This window comes from Pleuronectes platessa, chromosome 23 (genome assembly GCF_947347685.1).
Source record: "Pleuronectes platessa chromosome 23, fPlePla1.1, whole genome shotgun sequence".
NCBI classification, from domain to species: Eukaryota; Metazoa; Chordata; class Actinopteri; order Pleuronectiformes; family Pleuronectidae; genus Pleuronectes; species Pleuronectes platessa.
Genome location: NC_070648.1, coordinates 14696425 through 14723234, shown reverse-complemented (window position 1 = coordinate 14723234; position 26810 = coordinate 14696425). Strand labels below are relative to the sequence as shown.

Sequence of the window (26810 nt, the reverse complement as noted above, 5' to 3'; positions counted from 1 at the left end):
AGATTTTGATGAAAATCCGTTATGTGGAAACCTAGGGGCTGGTTCCAGGGGGCGCTGTAGAGCCATTTTGCCACGCCCAATTCCAATTACTCCAGAATACTAAAATATCCGCAGACCTTGAATTTCCTGCAAAGTTTCATAACTTTTTGAGCATGTCTAGACCCTGAAAAAGCCCCCCAAAGGGAAATAATAATAATAATAATAATAAAAATCCTTACAGATTCAATAGGGCCTCTCACCATTCGGTGCTCGGGCCCTAACTAGGGCTACGTTGTAGCACTAACGGGCCCGAGCACAGGCAATTTCAAGTCTGTTGCGGTCGGTGAAGAGAGAACGTTCAATGACCAAGCGCTCGTCTCTGCGTTGCATGCGTTTGTGCACTGCGGCAAGGATTATTGCTTCACTTCCTGTAGCCAGCAGGAGGCTCTATGAACTAGAGGTAAGTAACCTTGAAACCATACAACCAAACCTATTGCTTTAACTATCACCATATACTTACATGCCTCAAGGCTTTTTTAATATAAAATTGTTATAAAAGTTACAGTTTATTTAACACGTCTAATGAAAACATTGAAGCAAGTTAACTGCAGAGTCGTATGTTTGGCTGTGACTTTGTTTTATTTTAATAAGTTAATATCAATACGCTACATGTGTAAGTTGCATGTGATAATAACTATGTTTCACCATTATTCTGATACAGGCTGATATATCCACCATTACTATTTTCACATCGTTAATTTAGTCTGTCATGGAGTTGTAGAGTCAATTAGGCAGTATAGATAAGATTATAATGTCCACACATCAGTGTTGTAAACACTTCTCCAGTTAATTATATAATTATGTTTTCACACTGAGGGAAGTGGAGAGACTTGATGTGGACTGTTATCAACAGCTCTGTGGGAGATCATCACCTTGAATATTACAGATGAGGTAGAAAGACATTTTATCTATGTGTACAATGTTGTATTTCTTTCTCACGTTTTATCAAAAGCGATTTAAAGTATGTGTATTTAACCATTAGTATACAAACCCAGACCCCAGTACATCGGTTCTATCTGAAATATGTGGTGCTTCATACACAACACAAAACATTCATAACAGTGCGCTTCTGCTCCTCATTAATGCAGCTCCTGATGTCCTCAGCAGCAACATGGTGGAGATTTGCAGCTTCATGCTGGTCAACTGGAAGACAACTGATTAAGATTAAAAGATTAAGATTAAGATCCATTTATTCGTCCCAAACACATGCACAGACATGCAAAGGCACACTCATGCAGGTAGGGAAATTTAATCTCTGCTTTTTACCCATCTGGTGCAGGACACACAGAGCAGTGAGCGACCATGTACGGCGCTCACGGAGCAGATGTTGGGGGAGTGAGGTGCCTTGCTCAGGGGCACTAGAGAGGGTAGGGAGACTCTTGGATTTTTGGACAGATCAATCCAGGTTTGTCTTTTGTTGTCTCTCCGTGGAGTCGAACCGGAGACGAACCAGAGACCTTCTCTGCCCATAGTCCAAGTTTCTGCCCTCTACACATCACTCCATACGTTGCTCCCTTAACTACAGATGGCCTGCGAATGTCATGGAGTTTTACAGTGAATTAGACAGTTTAGATATGATTTTAATCTCCACACATCAGTGTTGTAAACAGTTCTCAAATTAATTATATAATTATGTTTTCACACTGAGGGAAGTGGAGAGACTTGATGTGGACTGTTATCAATAGCTCTGTGGGAGATTATCACCTTCAATATTACAGATGAGGTAGAAAGACATTTTATCTATTTTTACAATGTTGTATTTCTTTCAGTACTTTTATCAAAAGCGACTTAAAATATGTGCATTTAACCATTAGGATACAAACCCAGACCACAGTACAACGGTTCTATCTGAAATCTGTTGTGCTTCATACACAACTCAAAACATTCTTTAACAGTGCGTTTCTTCTCTTCATAGATGAGGAACTGCAGCACCTGACGTCGTCAGCAGCAACATGGTGGTCAACACGTGGACGACTGCATCATCATCAGAAGCTACACAACACTTCTAAATTCCTCCCTTAAATAAAGATGGCCTGCAACTGTTTGGTGGTGGCAGTCATTGCTAAGTGGCATGGATAAGAATTCATTTCTATCTTCATTATGGTTGGTTAAAATAATAAAAACTTATAACAACAATGTGTATCTTTTGCTTTCTGATTTGATACACTTTAGATAAGAACCCAGTGTTTAATATTTCTGCTTTGCCATAAGAGACAAAACATGGTCAATTGGTCATCACAGCTGTGTCCTTCAGGCTCGTCCGTCCCTAATAAAATGAGAGGAAACATAAAAATAATCAGATCATAATCATTTCATCTTAGGAAATAGGTAGTGTACATCATTTTCAAATTCTCTATGAACACTGTCTGTTCTAGTAAAGTTACAAGGCTATAATGTATTTATATTTAACAAAAAAATTCAGGGAAGTCTGCCTGAGATTAACGATGTAAACACTAGTAGACACGGTTATTTTTCACTGTAACACGTGACAGGACATCAACACCGTGACTCTGAATAAAGAGCCTTAGGATACGTAGTGCTCCTTTGCACAGCTGCTCTTACAATGTGTAGCAAGTGCTAAATCTCCATTAGTATAATAGTAATGAAAATCACCCTTCACATAATTGAACATATATTTTCCATGTGAACCGCTTTAACACAGTTCAATTCCGGAGCAAAATATAACTTATACAGTATTTATTAGAGTTACATATGAACAAAGTGTGTATTCTTATTTTCGGTGGATATTCAACTATGTATTTGAATATGCTTTTGGATTAAAACGTGCACTACCATGACAATGAATGTTTAGTATGGAGCTATTTCACATTAAAAGTATTGCATTATAATTTAACACATTATGTATTATGTGCAATACTTTGTAAGTAATGAAAACAGGTCTGTACCTGGAGTCAGTGTTCAGTCTGGTTGGATTCAAGTTGTGTCTCACGCTGGACATCCTAGAGGAACATTGAACACAAATACACAGATATGTTAAGTCATACATGTGCCATGTTATCTGCTTAACAGACTTTTACATGGTAATAATAAAATATTAATTCAAAGTTAATCAGATCATAATCATTTCAGCTTAGGAAATAGGTAGTGCATATTAGCCTACAATTCTGTATGACACTGTCTGTTCTAGTAAAGTTACAAGGCTATGATTTACTCATATTTAACAAAAGAATTCAGTGAAGTCTGTCTGAGATTAACGATTTAAATACTGAAGGTGGGAGACACGGTTACTTTTCACTGTAACACGTTACAACACTACTCTGAAGAAAGAGCTTTAGGACACGTAATGCTCCTTTGAACAGCTGCTCTTGCAATGCAGATGTGACTTTAAACACTCAGGTTTCTCAGGTTTCAGTTAGCATCGCTAGCCCGCTAGCGCAGCTAACTTACAAGCCGACACACAGTCTCCTGTCTCAGAGTCATCCGCATAAAGTAACGCTTATATCTGCTGGGTGGACCCGCTCATGTCGTTTCATGTCGGTGTTTGTCGGTAATAACCCCAATCGAATCGAAGGACTGTTACTGCACCCATGCGAAGATATTGTTAGCTTGCTTGTTAGCGAGCTAGTTAGCCTTCGGCGCTAGCGGAAAAACAAGCCGACACACAGTCTCCTGTCTCAGAGTCATCCGCATAAAGTAACGCTTATATCTGCTGGGTGGACCCGCTCATGTCGTTTCATGTCGGTGTTTGTCGGTAATAACCCCAATCGAATCGCAGGACAGTTACTGCACCCATGCGAAGATATTGTTTAGCCTCGGGGCTAGCGCAACTATGCTAACAAGTTGCTTTAACACACGCTGCAAATCACTTCTAACAGATCGAAATAAAATAGTTAACTTCACTTACCACAGAAACGAGAGAGCAGTCGCCTTTTACGTGTCCGTCAGATGAACAAGCAGAACAGCAAACTGTGCTACTGATTCGATGTGTGAGTGGACCGTCACCACAGACTCAGCTCTTACTGAAGGAGATTGTCATGATGCGTTCACTTGCAGCTGTGTTAAATTGCGTTTCGTTTTTCATGTCGAGATGATGACCTCAGCTGCCAAGCAGTTAATCATCATGATGAAAAGTCACAGCAATCTTATGCCTACACTATCAATATCTTGAGACCCATTTCACACAGTTTGAAATGGTTTCGCAAAGTGGCTGAATAGAAATAACTCCAGGTGTGAGTTGACCAAAACAATGCGGTCTAATGATGCGTTCATGGTAACTCCGTTAAAATGAATTTCGTTTGTCATGGTGAGCTGATGAACTTTGATGCCCCGCCATTAACAATCCGCATGATGAAAAGTCACAGTAATATTATGCCTACATTATCAATATCTTGAGACCCATGTGACAAAGTTTGACATGGTTTAGCACAGTGGCTGGGGAGAAATAGATCAAAGAGTAACACCTACCAAAACAAGACATTTCCTAATGCCCCCAGGGGGCGCTGTCCTTTTAAGTCATGATTTCTAGGTAGATGTCTTCCGATCGCGACTCTTGTCTTATGTGTATAGTTTGGACTCGATTGGACAAAATATGTCCAAGATACAGAAGGCCGTGTTTTAATGTTATTCATCAAATTTTAAGGGCACGCCACGGTCAGACGGTGTGGTGAAAAGTGTTTTTTTTGATAACTTTACATCTTCATGTTGTCTTGAGGAGACTCATGTAATTTTTAAGTTGACCTGATGAAGGCCCTACGACAAGTAAATCAAAGTGTAAGACGTATAAAAAAAAAACATTTCCTGTTGCCACCAGGGGACGCTGTGATTTTAAGTCACGATTTCTGTACCGATGTCTTCAGGTCGCGACTCTTGTCTTATGTGTATAGTTTGGACTCGATTGGACAAAATATGTCCAAGATACAGGAGCCCGTGTTTTGATGGCGTTTAATCAAACTTTGAGGCCACACCACGGTCAGACGGTTTTGCGAAAACTTAATCCTTCAATAACTTTAGATCTCCATTTTGTTGTGATGACGATCGTCTAAATTGTAAGTTGATTTGATGAAAGCTGTAGGAGGAGTACTTAAAAGAAAAAATATCGAATATGACCAAAATGGCCACTAAAGTCAAACTGGCGGGCTTCCTGTTGCGTTATTCATAATGCACTGATGGACTTTTTTGTGCATCTAGTCAAGATACACAATAGTCTTTGTTTTTTTTGAGGATCGGTGAATGCGAAATGAGGGGCTTTTCCGTAGGTGGCGCTATTGAGCGGTTTTGACACACCCGTTCCCAAATACTTCAGAATACGTAAACTTGCGCACATTTCTAATTTACTGTACACTTTAGAAACTTTTTGAGCACGTTAAAGCCCTCAAAAAGCCAATTCACTGAGCGAAGAAAAATAATAATAATAATAATCTTTTCAATTTCAATAGGTCCTCTCACCGATTTCGGTGCTCGGGCCCTAATAATAAAAATCCTTACAGATTCAATAGGGCCTCTCACCATTCGGTGCTCGGGCCCTAAAAAAATCCTTACAGATTCAATAGGGCCTCTCACCATTCGGTGCTCGGGCCCTAATAATAACTAGGGCTACGTTGTAGCACTAACGGGCCCGAGCACAGGCAATTTCTAGTCTGTTGCGGTCGATGAAGAGAGAACGTTCGATGACCAAGCGCTAGTCTCCGCATTGCATGCGTTTGCGCTCTGCGGCAAGGATGATTGCTCCACTTCCTGTAGCCAGCCGCTGGTGCTGAACTAGAGGTAAGTAACCTTCAAACTATACAACATAACCTATTGCTTTATCTATCATCATATGCTTACATGCCTCAAGTTTTGTGTAATATGTAATTGTTATAAAAGTTACCGTTTATTTATCACGTCTAATGAACAGATTGAAGCAAGTTAACTCCACAGTCTTGTTTTGGTTGTGACTTTATTTATTTTTTTAATAAGTTACTATCAATACGCTACACGTGTACGTTGCATGTGATAATAACTGTTTCACCATTATTCTGATACAGGCTGATATATCCACCATTACTATTTTCACATTGTTAATTTAGTCTGTCATGGAGTTGTAGAGTCAATTAGACAGTATAGATAAGATTATAATGTCCACACATCAGTGTTGTAAACACTTCTCCAGTTAATTATATAATTATGTTTTCACACTGAGGGAAGTGGAGAGACTTGATGTGGACTGTTATCAACAGCTCTGTGGGAGATCATCACCTTGAATATTACAGATGAGGTAGAAAGACATTTTATCTATGTGTATAATGTTGTATTTCTTTCTCACGTTTTATCAAAAGCGATTTAAAGTATGTGCATTTAACCATTAGGATACAAACCCAGACCCCAGTACATTGGTTCTATCTGAAATATGTGGTGCTTCATACACAACACAAAACATTCATAACAGTGCGCTTCTGCTCCTCATTAATGCAGCTCCTGATGTCCTCAGCAGCAACATGGTGGAGATCTGCAGCGTCATGCTGGTCAACTGGAAGACAACTGATCAAGATTAAAAGATTAAGATTAAGATCCATTTATTCGTCCCAAACAAATGCACAGACATGCAAAGGCACACTCATGCAGGTAGGGAAATTTAATCTCTGCTTTTTACCATCTGGTGCAGGACACACAGAGCAGTCAGCGACCATGTACGGCGCTCGGGGAGCAGATGTTTGGGGAGTGAGGTGCCTTGCTCAGGGGCACTAGAGAGGGTAGGGAGACTTTTGGATTTTTGGACAGATCAATCCAGGTTCGTCTTTTAAGTACAGATGGCCTGCGAATGTCATGGAGTTTTACAGTGAATTAGACAGTTTAGATATGATTTTAATCTCCAAACATCAGTGTTGTAAACAGTTCTCAAATTAATGATATAATTATGTTTTCACACTGAGAGAAGTCGAGAGACTTGATGTGGACTTCTATCAATAGCTCTGTGGGAGATTATCACCTTGAATATTACTGATGAGGTAGAAAGACATTTTATCTATTTATACAATGTTGTATTTCTTTCAGTACTTTTATCAGAAGGGACGTAAAATATGTACATTTAACCATGAGGATACAAACCAAGACCACAGTACAACGGTTCTATCTGAAATCTGTTGTGCTTCATACACAACACAAAACATTCTTTAACAGTGAGTTTTTTCATCTTCATAGATGAAGAACTGCAGCACCTGATGTCCTCAGCAGCAACATGGTGGAGATCTGATTTGATACACTTTAGATAAGAACCCAGTGTTTTATATTTCTGCTTTGTCATAAGAGACAGAACATGGTCATCACAGCTGTGTCCTTCAGGCTCGTCTGTCCCTAATAAAATGATAGGAAACATGAAAGTATGTCATAATTATAGAGAAAGAGTTACATATGAACAAAGTGTGTATTCTTATTTTCGGTGGATATTCAACTATGTATTTGAATATGCTTTTGGATTAAAACGTGCACTACCATGACAATGAATGTTTAGTATGGAGCTATTTCACATTAAAAGTATTGCATTATAATTTAACACATTATGTATTATGTGCAATACTTTGTAAGTAATGAAAACAGGTCTGTACCTGGAGTCAGTGTTCAGTCTGGTTGGATTCAAGTTGTGTCTCACGCTGGACATCCTAGAGGAACATTGAACAAAAATACACAGATATGTTAAGTCATACATGTGCCATGTTATCTGCTTAACAGACTTTTACATGGTAATAATAAAATATTAATTCAAAGTTAATCAGATCATAATCATTTCAGCTTAGGAAATAGGTAGTGCATATTAGCCTACAATTCTGTATGACACTGTCTGTTCTAGTAAAGTTACAAGGCTATGATTTACTCATATTTAACAAAAGAATTCAGTGAAGTCTGTCTGAGATTAACGATTTAAATACTGAAGGTGGGAGACACGGTTACTTTTCACTGTAACACGTTACAACACTACTCTGAAGAAAGAGCTTTAGGACACGTAATGCTCCTTTGAACAGCTGCTCTTGCAATGCAGATGTGACTTTAAACACTCAGGTTTCTCAGGTTTCAGTTAGCATCGCTAGCCCGCTAGCGCAGCTAACTTACAAGCCGACACACAGTCTCCTGTCTCAGAGTCATCCGCATAAAGTAACGCTTATATCTGCTGGGTGGACCCGCTCATGTCGTTTCATGTCGGTGTTTGTCGGTAATAACCCCAATCGAATCGAAGGACTGTTACTGCACCCATGCGAAGATATTGTTAGCTTGCTTGTTAGCGAGCTAGTTAGCCTTCGGCGCTAGCGGAAAAACAAGCCGACACACAGTCTCCTGTCTCAGAGTCATCCGCATAAAGTAACACTTATATCTGCTGGGTGGACCCGCTCATGTCGTTTCATGTCGGTGTTTGTCGGTAATAACCCCAATCGAATCGCAGGACAGTTACTGCACCCATGCGAAGATATTGTTTAGCCTCGGGGCTAGCGCAACTATGCTAACAAGTTGCTTTAACACACGCTGCAAATCACTTCTAACAGATCGAAATAAAATAGTTAACTTCACTTACCACAGAAACGAGAGAGCAGTCGCCTTTTACGTGTCCGTCAGATGAACAAGCAGAACAGCAAACTGTGCTACTGATTCGATGTGTGAGTGGACCGTCACCACAGACTCAGCTCTTACTGAAGGAGATTGTCATGATGCGTTCACTTGCAGCTGTGTTAAATTGCGTTTCGTTTTTCATGTCGAGATGATGACCTCAGCTGCCAAGCAGTTAATCATCATGATGAAAAGTCACAGCAATCTTATGCCTACACTATCAATATCTTGAGACCCATTTCACACAGTTTGAAATGGTTTCGCAAAGTGGCTGAATAGAAATAACTCCAGGTGTGAGTTGACCAAAACAATGCGGTCTAATGATGCGTTCATGGTAACTCCGTTAAAATGAATTTCGTTTGTCATGGTGAGCTGATGAACTTTGATGCCCCGCCATTAACAATCCGCATGATGAAAAGTCACAGTAATATTATGCCTACATTATCAATATCTTGAGACCCATGTGACAAAGTTTGACATGGTTTAGCACAGTGGCTGGGGAGAAATAGATCAAAGAGTAACACCTACCAAAACAAGACATTTCCTAATGCCCCCAGGGGGCGCTGTCCTTTTAAGTCATGATTTCTAGGTAGATGTCTTCCGATCGCGACTCTTGTCTTATGTGTATAGTTTGGACTCGATTGGACAAAATATGTCCAAGATACAGAAGGCCGTGTTTTAATGTTATTCATCAAATTTTAAGGGCACGCCACGGTCAGACGGTGTGGTGAAAAGTGTTTTTTTTGATAACTTTACATTTTCATGTTGTCTTGAGGAGACTCATGTAATTTTTAAGTTGACCTGATGAAGGCCCTACGACAAGTAAATCAAAGTGTAAGACGTATAAAAAAAAAACATTTCCTGTTGCCACCAGGGGACGCTGTGATTTTAAGTCACGATTTCTGTACCGATGTCTTCAGGTCGCGACTCTTGTCTTATGTGTATAGTTTGGACTCGATTGGACAAAATATGTCCAAGATACAGGAGCCCGTGTTTTGATGGCGTTTAATCAAACTTTGAGGCCACACCACGGTCAGACGGTTTTGCGAAAACTTAATCCTTCAATAACTTTAGATCTCCATTTTGTTGTGATGACGATCGTCTAAATTGTAAGTTGATTTGATGAAAGCTGTAGGAGGAGTACTTAAAAGAAAAAATATCGAATATGACCAAAATGGCCACTAAAGTCAAACTGGCGGGCTTCCTGTTGCGTTATTCATAATGCACTGATGGACTTTTTTGTGCATCTAGTCAAGATACACAATAGTCTTTGTTTTTTTTGAGGATCGGTGAATGCGAAATGAGGGGCTTTACCGTAGGTGGCGCTATTGAGCGGTTTTGACACACCCGTTCCCAAATACTTCAGAATACGTAAACTTGCGCACATTTCTAATTTACTGTACACTTTAGAAACTTTTTGAGCACGTTAAAGCCCTCAAAAAGCCAATTCACTGAGCGAAGAAAAATAATAATAATAATAATCTTTTCAATTTCAATAGGTCCTCTCACCGATTTCGGTGCTCGGGCCCTAATAAAAATCCTTACAGATTCAATAGGGCCTCTCACCATTCGGTGCTCGGGCCCTAATAATAATAATAACTAGGGCTACGTTGTAGCACTTGCGGGCCCGAGCACCCGCACGTTGAAGCCTGTTGCGGTCGGTGGAGAGAGCGATCGATGACCAAGCGCACATCATCGATCGAGCATGCACTTCTCCACGTTGCATGCGTTTTGCAATCTGCAGCAGTAGGTTTGCCAGTAGGTGGCGCCATCACTATTATTACGCACAGACATATATATCTGTTCATGTAGGCGCTCTGATGTAGCGTGAGCAATTTTGTGTCAATTGGACAATGTTAACACAACTTAATTTTCACACTGATCAGTAGGTGGCGCTATGACCCTGATCTAATATTTATATGTGGAGCTGTTCAGATCAGTATTGTGATCATAGGTCAGTAGTTTGGAGCCGGTTGGATAATGCAGAGTGGATTAACAAAGTACTTCCTGTTTCCTGGCGAATCAGTAGGTGGCGCTATGACACTGAGGAAATATTGACACATAGAGCTGTTCAGGCTTGTACTCTTATCATGTGACAGAAGTTTGGTAGTGATAAGACAATGCACAGTGGACTTATGAAAACATCGTGTCCTTTGGCGAAGGATGATCCTTCGCCAAACATCAATGTTTACATGGTTTGAGGAAACGTCACAATTCTGACCATGATCTAATGACTTGACTGATCTGATTTGAGCTGTATATTGTAAATCAGCCAGGAGCAGTTCATCAAAGTATAAAACATGTCACTTCCTGTAGCCACCAGGGGGCGCTGTAATTTCAAGTCATAATTTCTGTGTAGATGTCATCAGGATGGCACCCTTGTCTTACATGTCTAGTTTGGACTCGATTGGACAATGTATGTCCGAGATACAGAACCTCGTGTTTTGATGGCGTTTAATCAAACTCAAGACGCCACGCCACGGTCACACGGTGTGACGAAAGGTCAATCTCTTAATCACTTTTTATCTCCATCTTGTTGTGATGGCACTGATCTTAATTTGAAGTTAATCTGATGAAAGCCCTGGGACAAGTGCATCAAGTAAAAATGTGGAATATGGAAAAAAAATGGCCACTTAATCCAAAATGGCGGCCTCCCTGTTTGGTCAAGCATACCTATCCAAGATATTTTTTTGTTTGTTATGAAACGACACATGTCCCGATAGATTTGTATAAATGTCGGCCATCGTAGTGCCGGGGTTGCCCTATAGGGGGCGCTGGTCAGTTTTTTTGCCAAGCCCATTTCTTAAAACCATATGAATATCTTCAGGGGGGGGCTGTTGTTACACACATGTAGTTTGAGAGAGATAGAATCATGAACACTGAAGTTACAGCAATTTCGTGTTTCACGGCGAGTTGATGAACTTTAATGCCACGCCATTCATATGGCGTTTGACGAAAAGTCACGGTAATCTTATGTCTTCATTGTCAATGTCTTGGGACCCATTTGATACAGTTTGACATGGTTGAGGTCAGTGGATGAGGAGAAATTCATCCAAGTGTAAGACAAGCAAAAAACAAGACATTTCCTGTTGCCACCAGGGGGCGCTGCGGTTTTAAGTCATCATTTATGCATAGATGTCATCAGGCGGGGACTATTGTCTTACATGTCTAGTTTGGACTTGATTGGAACATGTATGTCCGAGATACAGATGCCCGTGTTTTGATGGCGTGTAACCAATTTTTAACGCCATGCCACGGTCACACGGTGTGATAAAAAAAAAATCCCTCAATCATTTTTTATCTCCATCTTGTTGTGATGACACTCATCTGAATTTGAAGTTGATCTGATGAAAGCCCTGGGACAAGTACGTAAAAGTAAAAATGTGGGATATTGCCAAAATGGCCACTAAAAGCAAAATGGCGGACTTCCTGTTGCGTTTTTCATAATGCTCCATGAGACTTTTTTTCATGACTGGTCACGATACACCTATATCCAGATTTTGATGAAAATCCGTTATGTGGAAACCTAGGGGCTGGTTCCAGGGGGCGCTGTAGAGCCATTTTGCCACGCCCAATTCCAATTACTCCAGAATACTAAAATATCCGCAGACCTTGAATTTCCTGCAAAGTTTCATAACTTTTTGAGCATGTCTAGACCCTGAAAAAGCCCCCCAAAGGGAAATAATAATAATAATAATAATAACTAGGGCTACGTTGTAGCACTTGCGGGCCCGAGCACCCGCACGTTGAAGCCTGTTGCGGTCGGTGGAGAGAGCGATCGATGACCAAGCGCACATCATCGATCGAGCATGCACTTCTCCACGTTGCATGCGTTTTGCGCTCTGCGGCAGTAGGTTTGCCAGTAGGTGGCGCCATCACTATTATTACGCACAGACATATATATCTGTTCATGTAGGCGCTCTGATGTAGCGTGAGCAATTTTGTGTCAATTGGACAATGTTTCCGCAACTTAATTTTCACACTGATCAATAGGTGGCGCTATGATCCTGAACTAATATTCATATATGGAGCTGTTCTATTCAGGATTGTGATCATAGGTCAGTAGTTTGGAGCCGGTTGGATAATGCAGAGTGGATTAACAAAGTACTTCCTGTTTCCTGGCGAATCAGTAGGTGGCGCTATGACACTGAGGAAATATTGACACATAGAGCTGTTCAGGCTTGGACTCTGACCATGTGACAGAAGTTTTGTAGTGATAGGACAATGCACAGTGGAGTTATGATAACATCGTGTCCTTTGGCGAAGGAAAATCCTTCGCCGCACATCAATGTTTACACGGTTTGAGGAAACGTCACAATTCTGACCATGATCTAATGACTTGACTGATCTGATTTGAGCTGTATATTGTAAATCAGCCAGGAGGAGTTCATCAAAGTATAAAACATGTCACTTCCTGTAGCCACCAGGGGGCGCTGTAATTTCAAGTCATAATTTCTGTGTAGATGTCATCAGGATGGCACCCTTGTCTTACATGTCTAGTTTGGACTCGATTGGACAATGTATGTCCGAGATACAGAACCTCGTGTTTTGATGGCGTTTAATCAAACTCAAGACGCCACGCCACGGTCACACGGTGTGACGAAAGGTCAATCTCTTAATCACTTTTTATCTCCATCTTGTTGTGATGGCACTGATCTTAATTTGAAGTTAATCTGATGAAAGCCCTGGGACAAGTGCATCAAGTAAAAATGTGGAATATGGAAAAAAAATGGCCACTTAATCCAAAATGGCGGCCTCCCTGTTTGGTCAAGCATACCTATCCAAGATATTTTTTTGTTTGTTATGAAACGACACATGTCCCGATAGATTTGTATAAATGTCGGCCATCGTAGTGCCGGGGTTGCCCTATAGGGGGCGCTGGTCAGTTTTTTTGCCACGCCCATTTCTTAAAACCATATGAATATCTTCAGGGGGGGGCTGTTGTTACACACATGTAGTTTGAGAGAGATAGAATCATGAACACTGAAGTTACAGCAATTTCGTGTTTCACGGCGAGTTGATGAACTTTAATGCCACGCCATTCATATGGCGTTTGACGAAAAGTCACGGTAATCTTATGTCTTCATTGTCAATGTCTTGGGACCCATTTGATACAGTTTGACATGGTTGAGGTCAGTGGATGAGGAGAAATTCATCCAAGTGTAAGACAAGCAAAAAACAAGACATTTCCTGTTGCCACCAGGGGGCGCTGCGGTTTTAAGTCATCATTTATGCATAGATGTCATCAGGCGGGGACTATTGTCTTACATGTCTAGTTTGGACTTGATTGGAACATGTATGTCCGAGATACAGATGCCCGTGTTTTGATGGCGTGTAACCAATTTTTAACGCCATGCCACGGTCACACGGTGTGATAAAAAAAAAATCCCTCAATCATTTTTTATCTCCATCTTGTTGTGATGACACTCATCTGAATTTGAAGTTGATCTGATGAAAGCCCTGGGACAAGTACGTAAAAGTAAAAATGTGGGATATTGCCAAAATGGCCACTAAAAGCAAAATGGCGGACTTCCTGTTGCGTTTTTCATAATGCTCCATGAGACTTTTTTTCATGACTGGTCACGATACACCTATATCCAGATTTTGATGAAAATCCGTTATGTGGAAACCTAGGGGCTGGTTCCAGGGGGCGCTGTAGAGCCATTTTGCCACGCCCAATTCCAATTACTCCAGAATACTAAAATATCCGCAGACCTTGAATTTCCTGCAAAGTTTCATAACTTTTTGAGCATGTCTAGACCCTGAAAAAGCCCCCCAAAGGGAAATAATAATAATAATAATAATAATAATAATAATAATAAAAATCCTTACAGATTCAATAGGGCCTCTCACCATTCGGTGCTCGGGCCCTAATAATAAAAATCCTTACAGATTCAATAGGGCCTCTCACCATTCGGTGCTCGGGCCCTAATAATAATAATAATAATAATAATAAAAATCCTTACAGATTCAATAGGGCCTCTCACCATTCGGTGCTCGGGCCCTAATAATAACTAGGGCTACGTTGTAGCACTTGCGGGCCCGAGCACCCGCACGTTGAAGCCTGTTGCGGTCGGTGGAGAGAGCGATCGATGACCAAGCGCACATCATCGATCGAGCATGCACTTCTCCACGTTAAATGCGTTTTGCGCTCTGCGGCAGTAGGTTTGCCAGTAGGTGGCGCCATCACTATTATTACGCACAGACATATAGATCTGTTCAAGTAGGCGCTCTGATGTAGCGTGAGAAATTTTGTGTCAATTGGACAATGTTTCCGCAACTTAATTTTCACACTGATCAATAGGTGGCGCTATGATCCTGAACTAATATTCATATATGGAGCTGTTCTATTCAGGATTGTGATCATAGGTCAGTAGTTTGGAGCCGGTTGGATAATGCAGAGTGGATTAACAAAGTACTTCCTGTTTCCTGGCGAATCAGTAGGTGGCGCTATGACACTGAGGAAATATTGACACATAGAGCTGTTCAGGCTTGGACTCTGACCATGTGACAGAAGTTTTGTAGTGATAGGACAATGCACAGTGGAGTTATGATAACATCGTGTCCTTTGGCGAAGGAAAATCCTTCGCCGCACATCAATGTTTACACGGTTTGAGGAAACGTCACAATTCTGACCATGATCTAATGACTTGACTGATCTGATTTGAGCTGTATATTGTAAATCAGCCAGGAGCAGTTCATCAAAGTATAAAACATGTCACTTCCTGTAGCCACCAGGGGGCGCTGTAATTTCAAGTCATAATTTCTGTGTAGATGTCATCAGGATGGCACCCTTGTCTTACATGTCTAGTTTGGACTCGATTGGACAATGTATGTCCGAGATACAGAACCTCGTGTTTTGATGGCGTTTAATCAAACTCAAGACGCCACGCCACGGTCACACGGTGTGACGAAAGGTCAATCTCTTAATCACTTTTTATCTCCATCTTGTTGTGATGGCACTGATCTTAATTTGAAGTTAATCTGATGAAAGCCCTGGGACAAGTGCATCAAGTAAAAATGTGGAATATGGAAAAAAAATGGCCACTTAATCCAAAATGGCGGCCTCCCTGTTTGGTCAAGCATACCTATCCAAGATATTTTTTTGTTTGTTATGAAACGACACATGTCCCGATAGATTTGTATAAATGTCGGCCATCGTAGTGCCGGGGTTGCCCTATAGGGGGCGCTGGTCAGTTGTTTTGCCACGCCCATTTCTTAAAACCATATGAATATCTTCAGGGGGGGGCTGTTGTTACACACATGTAGTTTGAGAGAGATAGAATCATGAACACTGAAGTTACAGCAATTTCGTGTTTCACGGCGAGTTGATGAACTTTAATGCCACGCCATTCATATGGCGTTTGACGAAAAGTCACGGTAATCTTATGTCTTCATTGTCAATGTCTTGGGACCCATTTGATACAGTTTGACATGGTTGAGGTCAGTGGATGAGGAGAAATTCATCCAAGTGTAAGACAAGCAAAAAACAAGACATTTCCTGTTGCCACCAGGGGGCGCTGCGGTTTTAAGTCATCATTTATGCATAGATGTCATCAGGCGGGGACTATTGTCTTACATGTCTAGTTTGGACTTGATTGGAACATGTATGTCCGAGATACAGATGCCCGTGTTTTGATGGCGTGTAACCAATTTTTAACGCCATGCCACGGTCACACGGTGTGATAAAAAAAAAATCCCTCAATCACTTTTTATCTCCATCTTGTTGTGATGACACTCATCTGAATTTGAAGTTGATCTGATGAAAGCCCTGGGACAAGTACGTAAAAGTAAAAATGTGGGATATTGCCAAAATGGCCACTAAAAGCAAAATGGCGGACTTCCTGTTGCGTTTTTCATAATGCTCCATGAGACTTTTTTTCATGACTGGTCACGATACACCTATATCCAGATTTTGATGAAAATCCGTTATGTGGAAACCTAGGGGCTGGTTCCAGGGGGCGCTGTAGAGCCATTTTGCCACGCCCAATTCCAATTACTCCAGAATACTAAAATATCCGCAGACCTTGAATTTCCTGCAAAGTTTCATAACTTTTTGAGCATGTCTAGACCCTGAAAAAGCCCCCCAAAGGGAAATAATAATAATAATAATAATAATAATAATAATAATAATAATAATAACTAGGGCTACGTTGTAGCACTTGCGGGCCCGAGCACCCGCACGTTGAAGCCTGTTGCGGTCGGTGGAGAGAGCGATCGATGACCAAGCGCACATCATCGATCGAGCATGCACTTCTCCACGTTGCATGCGTTTTGCGCTCTGCGGCAGTAGGTTTGCCAGTAGGTGGCGCCATCACTATTATTACGCACAGTCATATATATCTGTTCATGTAGGCGCTCTGATGTAGCGTGAGCAGTTTCGTGTCAATTGGAAAATTTTACCACAATGTAATTTTCACACTGATCAGTAGGTGGCGCTATGACCCTGAACTAATGTTTATATATGGAGCTGTTTAGATCAGGATTGTGATCATAGGTCAGAAGTTTGGAGCCGGTTGGATAAGGCAGTGTGGATTAACAAAGTACTTCCTGTTTCATGGATAATCAGTAGGTGGCGCTATGACACTGAGGAAATATTGACACATAGAGCTGTTCAGGCTTGTACTCTTATCATGTGACAGAAGTTTGGTAGTGATAGGACAATGCACAGTGGACTTATGAAAACATCGTGTCCTTTGGCGAAGGATGATCCTTCGCCGCACCTCAATGTTTACACGGTTTGAGGAAACGTCACAATTCTGACCATGATCTAATGACTTGACTGATCTGATTTGAGCTGTATATTGTGAATCAGCCAGGAGCAGTTCATCAAAGTATAAAACATGTCACTTCCTGTAGCCACCAGGGGGCGCTGTAATTTCAAGTCATAATTTCTGTGTAGATGTCATCAGGATGGAACCCTTGTCTTACATGTCTAGTTTGGACTCGATTGGACAATGTATGTCCGAGATACAGAACCTCGTGTTTTGATGGCGTTTAATCAAACTCAAGACGCCACGCCACGGTCACACGGTGTGATGAAAGGTCAATCTCTTAATCACTTTTTATCTCCATCTTGTTGTGATGGCACTGATCTTAATTTGAAGTTAATCTGATGAAAGCCCTGGGACAAGTGCATCAAGTAAAAATGTGGAATATGGAAAAAAAATGGCCACTTAATCCAAAATGGCGGCCTCCCTGTTTGGTCAAGCATACCTATCCAAGATATTTTTTTGTTTGTTATGAAACGACACATGTCCCGATAGATTTGTATAAATGTCGGCCATCGTAGTGCCGGGGTTGCCCTATAGGGGGCGCTGGTCAGTTTTTTTGCCACGCCCATTTCTTAAAACCATATGAATATCTTCAGGGGGGGGCTGTTGTTACACACATGTAGTTTGAGAGAGATAGAATCATGAACACTGAAGTTACAGCAATTTCGTGTTTCACGGCGAGTTGATGAACTTTAATGCCACACCATTCATATGGCGTTTGACGAAAAGTCACGGTAATCTTATGTCTTCATTGTCAATGTCTTGGGACCCATTTGATACAGTTTGACATGGTTGAGGTCAGTGGATGAGGAGAAATTCATCCAAGTGTAAGACAAGCAAAAAACAAGACATTTCCTGTTGCCACCAGGGGGCGCTGCGGTTTTAAGTCATCATTTATGCATAGATGTCATCAGGCGGGGACTATTGTCTTACATGTCTAGTTTGGACTTGATTGGAACATGTATGTCCGAGATACAGATGCCCGTGTTTTGATGGCGTGTAACCAATTTTTAACGCCATGCCACGGTCACACGGTGTGATAAAAAAAAAATCCCTCAATCATTTTTTATCTCCATCTTGTTGTGATGACACTCATCTGAATTTGAAGTTGATCTGATGAAAGCCCTGGGACAAGTACGTAAAAGTAAAAATGTGGGATATTGCCAAAATGGCCACTAAAAGCAAAATGGCGGACTTCCTGTTGCGTTTTTCATAATGCTCCATGAGACTTTTTTTCATGACTGGTCACGATACACCTATATCCAGATTTTGATGAAAATCCGTTATGTGGAAACCTAGGGGCTGGTTCCAGGGGGCGCTGTAGAGCCATTTTGCCACGCCCAATTCCAATTACTCCAGAATACTAAAATATCCGCAGACCTTGAATTTCCTGCAAAGTTTCATAACTTTTTGAGCATGTCTAGACCCTGAAAAAGCCCCCCAAAGGGAAATAATAATAATAATAATAATAATAATAATAATAATAATAATAATAATAATAATAATAATAAAAATCCTTACAGATTCAATAGGGCCTCTCACCATTCGGTGCTCGGGCCCTAATAATAAATATAGATCTGTTCAAGTAGGCGCTCTGATGTAGCGTGAGCAATTTTGTGTCAATTGGACAATGTTAACACAACTTAATTTTCACACTGATCAGTAGGTGGCGCTATGACCCTGAACTAATATTTATATGTGGAGCTGTTCAGATCAGTATTGTGATCATAGGTCAGTAGTTTGGAGCCGGTTGGATAATGCAGAGTGGATTAACAAAGTACTTCCTGTTTCCTGGCGAATCAGTAGGTGGCGCTATGACACTGAGGAGATATTGACACATAGAGCTGTTCAGGCTTGGACTCTGACCATGTGACAGAAGTTTTGTAGTGATAGGACAATGCACAGTGGAGTTATGATAACATCGTGTCCTTTGGCGAAGGAAAATCCTTCGCCGCACATCAATGTTTACACGGTTTGAGGAAACGTCACAATTCTGACCATGATCTAAGGACTTGACTGATCTGATTTGAGCTGTATATTGTAAATCAGCCAGGAGCAGTTCATCAAAGTATAAAACATGTCACTTCCTGTAGCCACCAGGGGGCGCTATAATTTCAAGTCATAATTTCTGTGTAGATGTCATCAGGATGGCACCCTTGTCTTACATGTCTAGTTTGGACTCGATTGGACAATGTATGTCCGAGATACAGAACCTCGTGTTTTGATGGCGTTTAATCAAACTCAAGACGCCACGCCACGGTCACACGGTGTGACGAAAGGTCAATCTCTTAATCACTTTTTATCTCCATCTTGTTGTGATGGCACTGATCTTAATTTGAAGTTAATATGATGAAAGCCCTGGGACAAGTGCATCAAGTAAAAATGTGGAATATGGAAAAAAAATGGCCACTTAATCCAAAATGGCGGCCTCCCTGTTTGGTCAAGCATACTTATCCAAGATATTTTTTTGTTTGTTATGAAACGACACATGTCCCGATAGATTTGTATAAATGTCGGCCATCGTAGTGCCGGGGTTGCCCTATAGGGGGCGCTGGTCAGTGTTTTTGCCACGCCCATTTCTTAAAACCATATGAATATCTTCAGGGGGGGGCTGTTGTTACACACATGTAGTTTGAGAGAGATAGAATCATGAACACTGAAGTTACAGCAATTTCGTGTTTCACGGCGAGTTGATGAACTTTAATGCCACGCCATTCATATGGCGTTTGACGAAAAGTCACGGTAATCTTATGTCTTCATTGTCAATGTCTTGGGACCCATTTGATACAGTTTGACATGGTTGAGGTCAGTGGATGAGGAGAAATTCATCCAAGTGTAAGACAAGTAAAAAACAAGACATTTCCTGTTGCCACCAGGGGGCGCTGCGGTTTTAAGTCATCATTTATGCATAGATGTCATCAGGCGGGGACTATTGTCTTACATGTCTAGTTTGGACTTGATTGGAACATGTATGTCCGAGATACAGATGCCCGTGTTTTGATGGCGTGTAACCAATTTTTAACGCCATGCCACGGTCACACGGTGTGATAAAAAAAAAATCCCTCAATCATTTTTTATCTCCATCTTGTTGTGATGACACTCATCTGAATTTGAAGTTGATCTGATGAAAGCCCTGGGACAAGTACGTAAAAGTAAAAATGTGGGATATTGCCAAAATGGCCACTAAAAGCAAAATGGCGGACTTCCTGTTGCGTTTTTCATAATGCTCCATGAGACTTTTTTTCATGACTGGTCACGATACACCTATATCCAGATTTTGATGAAAATCCGTTATGTGGAAACCTAGGGGCTGGTTCCAGGGGGCGCTGTAGAGCCATTTTGCCACGCCCAATTCCAATTACTCCAGAATACTAAAATATCCGCAGACCTTGAATTTCCTGCAAAGTTTCATAACTTTTTGAGCATGTCTAGACCCTGAAAAAGCCCCCCAAAGGGAAATAATAATAATAACTAGGGCTACGTTGTAGCACTAACGGGCCCGAGCACAGGCAATTTCTAGTCTGTTGCGGTCGATGAAGAGAGAACGTTCGATGACCAAGCGCTAGTCTCCGCATTGCATGCGTTTGCGCTCTGCGGCAAGGATGATCGCTCCACTTCCTGTAGCCAGCCGCTGGTGCTGAACTAGAGGTAAGTAACCTTCAAACTATACAACATAACCTATTGCTTTATCTATCATCATATGGTTACATGCCTCAAGTTTTGTGTAATATGTAATTGTTATAAAAGTTACCGTTTATTTATCAGGTGTAATGAACAGATTGAAGCAAGTTAACTCCACACTCTTGTTTTGGTTGTGACTTTAATTATTTTTTTAATAAGTTACTATCAATACTCTACACGTGTACGTTGCATGTGATAGTAACTATGTTTCACCAATATTCTGATACAGGCTGGTATATCCACCATTACTATTTTCACATCGTTTATTTAGTCTGTCATGGAGTTGTAGAGTGAATTAGACAGTATAGATAAGATTATAATGTCCACACATCAGTGTTGTAAACAGTTCTCACATTAAGTATATAATTATGTTTTCACACTGAGGGAAGTGGAGAGACTTGATGTGGACTGTTATCAACAGCTCTGTGGAGTTATCACCTTGAATATTACAGATGAGGTAGAAAGACATTTTATCAATGTTTACAATGTTGTATTTCCTTCAGGACTTTTAGGAAAAGCAACGTAAAAGATGTGCATGTAACCATGAGGGCACAAACACAGACCTCAGTACATCCAATCTATCTGAAAGTAGTTGTGTTTCATACACAACACAAAACATTCTTTAACAGTGCGGTTCTTTTCTTTATAGATGAGGAATTGCAGCACCTGATGTTCTCAGCAGCAACATGATGGAGATCTGCAGCTTCATGCTGGTCAAAATGTGGACGATGTCATCATCATCAGAAGCTACACAACACTGTGAAATTACTCTTATATAAAGATGGCCTGCAACTGTTTAGTGGTGGCAGTCATTTCTAAGTGTCATGGATAAGAATTAATTTCTATCTTCATTATGGTTGGTTAAAAATGTATTACAACTATGTGTATCTTTTGCTTTCTGATATGATATTGTTTAGATAAGAACCCAGTGTTTAATATTTCTGCTTTGCCATAAGAGACAAAACATGGTCAATTGGTCATCACAGCTGTGTCCTTCAGGCTCGTCCGTCCCTAATAAAATGAGAGGAAACATAAAAATAATCAGATCATAATCATTTCATCTTAGGAAATAGGTAGTGTACATCATTTTCAAATTCTCTATGAACACTGTCTGTTCTAGTAAAGTTACAATATATTATATCCACCATTACTATTCCCACCGCGTTTATTTAGCCTGTCATGGAGTTTTACAGTGAATTAGACAGTATAGATAAGATTATAATGTCCACACATCAGTGTTGTAAACAGTTCTCACATTAAGTATATAATTATGTTTTCACACTGAGGGAAGTGGAGAGACTTGATGTGGACTGTTATCAACAGCTCTGTGGAGTTATCACCTTGAATATTACAGATGAGGTAGAAAGACATTTTATCAATGTTTACAATGTTGTATTTCCTTCAGGACTTTTAGGAAAAGCAACGTAAAAGATGTGCATGTAACCATGAGGGCACAAACACAGACCTCAGTACATCCAATCTATCTGAAAGTAGTTGTGTTTCATACACAACACAAAACATTCTTTAACAGTGCGGTTCTTTTCTTTATAGATGAGGAATTGCAGCACCTGATGTTCTCAGCAGCAACATGATGGAGATCTGCAGCTTCATGCTGGTCAAAATGTGGACGATGTCATCATCATCAGAAGCTACACAACACTGTGAAATTACTCTTATATAAAGATGGCCTGCAACTGTTTAGTGGTGGCAGTCATTTCTAAGTGTCATGGATAAGAATTAATTTCTATCTTCATTATGGTTGGTTAAAAATGTATTACAACTATGTGTATCTTTTGCTTTCTGATATGATATTGTTTAGATAAGAACCCAGTGTTTAATATTTCTGCTTTGCCATAAGAGACAAAACATGGTCAATTGGTCATCACAGCTGTGTCCTTCAGGCTCGTCCGTCCCTAATAAAATGAGAGGAAACATAAAAATAATCAGATCATAATCATTTCATCTTAGGAAATAGGTAGTGTACATCATTTTCAAATTCTCTATGAACACTGTCTGTTCTAGTAAAGTTACAATATATTATATCCACCATTACTATTCCCACCGCGTTTATTTAGCCTGTCATGGAGTTTTACAGTGAATATGACAGTTTAGATATGATTATAATCTCCACACATCAGTGTTGTAAACAGTTCTCAAATTAATTATATAATTATGTTTTCACACCGAGGGAAGTGGAGAGACTTGATGTGGACTGTTATCAATAGCTCTGTGGGAGATTATCACCTTGAATATTACAGATGAGGTAGAAAGACATTTTATCTATTTTTACAATGTTGTATTTCTTTCAGTACTTTTATCAAAAGCGACTTAAAATATGTGCATTTAACCATTAGGATACAAACCCAGACCACAGTACAACGGTTCTATCTGAAATCTGTTGTGCTTCATACACAACTCAAAACATTCTTTAACAGTGCGTTTCTTCTCTTCATAGATGAGGAACTGCAGCACCTGACGTCGTCAGCAGCAACATGGTGGTCAACACGTGGACGACTGCATCATCATCAGATGCTACACAACACTTCTAAATTCCTCCCTTAAATAAAGATGGCCTGCAACTGTTTGGTGGTGGCAGTCATTGCTAAGTGGCATGGATAAGAATTCATTTCTATCTTCATTATGGTTGGTTAAAATAATAAAAACTTATAACAACAATGTGTATCTTTTGCTTTCTGATGTGATACACTTTAGATAAGAACCCAGTGTTTAATATTTCTGCTTTGCCATAAGAGACAAAACATGGTCAATTGGTCATCACAGCTGTGTCCTTCAGGCTCGTCCGTCCCTAATAAAATGAGAGGAAACATAAAAATAATCAGATCATAATCATTTCATCTTAGGAAATAGGTAGTGTACATCATTTTCAAATTCTCTATGAACACTGTCTGTTCTAGTAAAGTTACAAGGCTATAATGTATTTATATTTAACAAAATAATTCAGGGAAGTCTGCCTGAGATTAACGATGTAAACACTAGTAGACACGGTTATTTTTCACTGTAACACGTGACAGGACATCAACACCGTGACTCTGAATAAAGAGCCTTAGGATACGTAGTGCTCCTTTGCACAGCTGCTCTTACAATGTGTAGCAAGTGCTAAATCTCCATTAGTATAATAGTAATGAAAATCACCCTTCACATAATTGAACATATATTTTCCATGTGAACCGCTTTAACACAGTTCAATTCCGGAGCAAAATATAACTTATACAGTATTTATTAGAGTTACATATGAACAAAGTGTGTATTCTTATTTTCGGTGGATATTCAACTATGTATTTGAATATGCTTTTGGATTAAAACGTGCACTACCATGACAATGAATGTTTAGTATGGAGCTATTTCACATTAAAAGTATTGCATTATAATTTAACACATTATGTATTATGTGCAATACTTTGTAAGTAATGAAAACAGGTCTGTACAGTCAGTGTTCAGTCTGGTTGGATTCAAGTTGTGTCTCACGCTGGACATCCTAGAGGAACATTGAACACAAATACACAGATATGTTAAGTCATACATGTGCCATGTTATCTGCTTAACAGACTTTTACATGGTAATAATAAAATATTAATTCAAAGTTAATCAGATCATAATCATTTCAGCTTAGGAAATAGGTAGTGCATATTAGCCTACAATTCTGTATGACACTGTCTGTTCTAGTAAAGTTACAAGGCTATGATTTACTCATATTTAACAAAAGAATTCAGTGAAGTCAGTCTGAGATTAACGATTTAAATACTGAAGGTGGGAGACACGGTTACTTTTCACTGTAACACGTTACAACACTACTCTGAAGAAAGAGCTTTAGGACACGTAATGCTCCTTTGAACAGCTGCTCTTGCAATGCAGATGTGACTTTAAACACTCAGGTTTCTCAGGTTTCAGTTAGCATCGCTAGCCCGCTAGCGAAACTAACTTACAAGCCGACACACAGTCTCCTGTCTCAGAGTCATCCGCATAAAGTAACGCTTATATCTGCTGGGTGGACCCGCTCATGTCGTTTCATGTCGGTGTTTGTCGGTAATAACCCCAATCGAATCGAAGAGCAGTTACTGCACCCATGCGAAGATATTGTTAGCTTGCTTGTTAGCGAGCTAGTTAGCCTCCGGCGCTAGCGAAAAAGAAGCCGACACACAGTCTCCTGTCTCAGATTCATCCTTATAAACGAACGCTTATCTCTGCTTGGTGGACCTCGGTTCATGGCGGTTGTTTCGGTAACAGCTGGCATTCGCATCGAACCCGTTGATATACACTGAGCTGGTATGTAGCTCCCGGATTAGCGTCCCTTAGATATCACGGCTGATTCAAAGGCACCCTGCGAATCACATCGAAATAAAATACTTAACGTGACTTACCACAGAAACGGAGGCGCAGACATCGTTACCGTGACCGTCAGGAGAAGGAGCAGAACATCAAAGTGTGTAATTTACCGGGTATGTGGGTGTAAGCCATTTCATGAGGCGTTCACTTGTAACTGGTTGAAGCCGAACTCACAACACACAACACAGCTTACACTGTGACGTCACGTGAATTTCAAACATCTATATCGCTTAAACGAGGGAGTTAAAATAAAATACACCCCCCTCAGAGTTGTCATGAAGGAAGAACTTAGCGATTGAGACTAAAACCAAAGTTTGAGCAATGCTGTAAAAGGTGTAATTCTCCTCTAAAGTTGGCCACCCTGTAAACACAGTCTGTTAATGCATAGATAACACAAAGCATGGTCTGACACTGCCATCTAGTGACTAAATATTGCAGCACATCTGCCAGATATAGATGTTTTCATTCCTCAAACTGGAAGCCACACCACGGTCACACAGTATTATGAAAAGTTGCAATTTCGTTAACTTTAGATCTTCATCTTGTTTTGAACACATGCATCAAATTTTTACGTTGATTTAATGAAGGCCCTACGAGTAGTGAATCAAACTGTAACACATAGAAAAACAAGACATTTGCTGTTGCCACCAGGGGACGCTGTGATTTTAAGTCACGATTTCTGTACCGATGTCTTCAGGTCGCGACTCTTGTGTTATGTGTATAGTTTGGACTCGATTGGACAAAATATGTCCAAGATACAGGAGCCCGTGTTTTGATGGCGTTTAATCAAACTTTGAGGCCACACCACGGTCAGACGGTTTTGCTAAAACTTAATCCTTCAATAACTTTACATCTCCATTTTGTTGTGATGACGATCGTCTAAATTGTAAGTTGATTTGATGAAAGCTGTAGGAGGAGTACGTAAAACAAAAAATATCGAATATGACCAAAATGGCCACTAAAGTCAAACTGGCGGGCTTCCTGTTGCGTTATTCATAATGCACTGATGGACTTTTTTGTGCATCTAGTCATGATACACAATAGTCTTTGTTTTTTTTGAAGATCGGTGAATGCTAAATGAGGGGCTTTTCCGTAGGTGGCGCTCTTGAGCCATTTTGCCACGCCCTTTTCAAAATACTTCAGAATACGTAAATTTTCGCCGCCTTCGAATTTACTGCAAACTCCTACAACTTTTTGAGCACATTAAAGCCCTCAAAAAGCCAATTCATTTAAGCTAAGAAAAATAATAATAATAATAATAATAATAATCATTTCAATTTCAATAGGGCCTCCCACCGATTTCGGTGCTCGGGCCCTAACTAGGGCTACGTTGTAGCACTTGCGGGCCCGAGCACCCGCACGTTGAAGCCTGTTGCGGTCGGTGGAGAGAGCGATCGATGACCAAGCGCACATCATCGATCGAGCATGCACTTCTCCACG

The 26810-nt window shown here is 40.4% G+C and overlaps 2 long non-coding RNA genes across 4 annotated transcripts; both read right to left on the bottom strand.

Annotated features, from left to right (window-relative positions):
• Positions 1 to 599: 599 nt before the first annotated feature.
• LOC128430093 (uncharacterized) lies at positions 600 to 4815 on the bottom strand. Its single transcript, XR_008333950.1, has 3 exons — positions 3905 to 4815; positions 2946 to 2999; positions 600 to 2305 (listed from the first exon to the last, which is right to left on the bottom strand). It is a non-coding gene; the product is annotated as an uncharacterized LOC128430093 (long non-coding RNA).
• A 1101-nt stretch (positions 4816 to 5916) lies between these two features.
• Positions 5917 to 9289, bottom strand: LOC128430092 (uncharacterized). Of its 3 annotated transcripts, none has more exons than XR_008333948.1 (4): positions 8540 to 9289; positions 7581 to 7634; positions 6629 to 7329; positions 5917 to 6516 (listed from the first exon to the last, which is right to left on the bottom strand). It is a non-coding gene; the product is annotated as an uncharacterized LOC128430092 (long non-coding RNA). The 3 variants fall into 3 exon arrangements; XR_008333949.1 differs by having other exon boundaries at positions 5917 to 6790; positions 7194 to 7329; positions 8540 to 9279; XR_008333947.1 differs by having other exon boundaries at positions 5917 to 7329; positions 8540 to 9277.
• Between the last annotated feature and the right edge of the window lie 17521 nt (positions 9290 to 26810).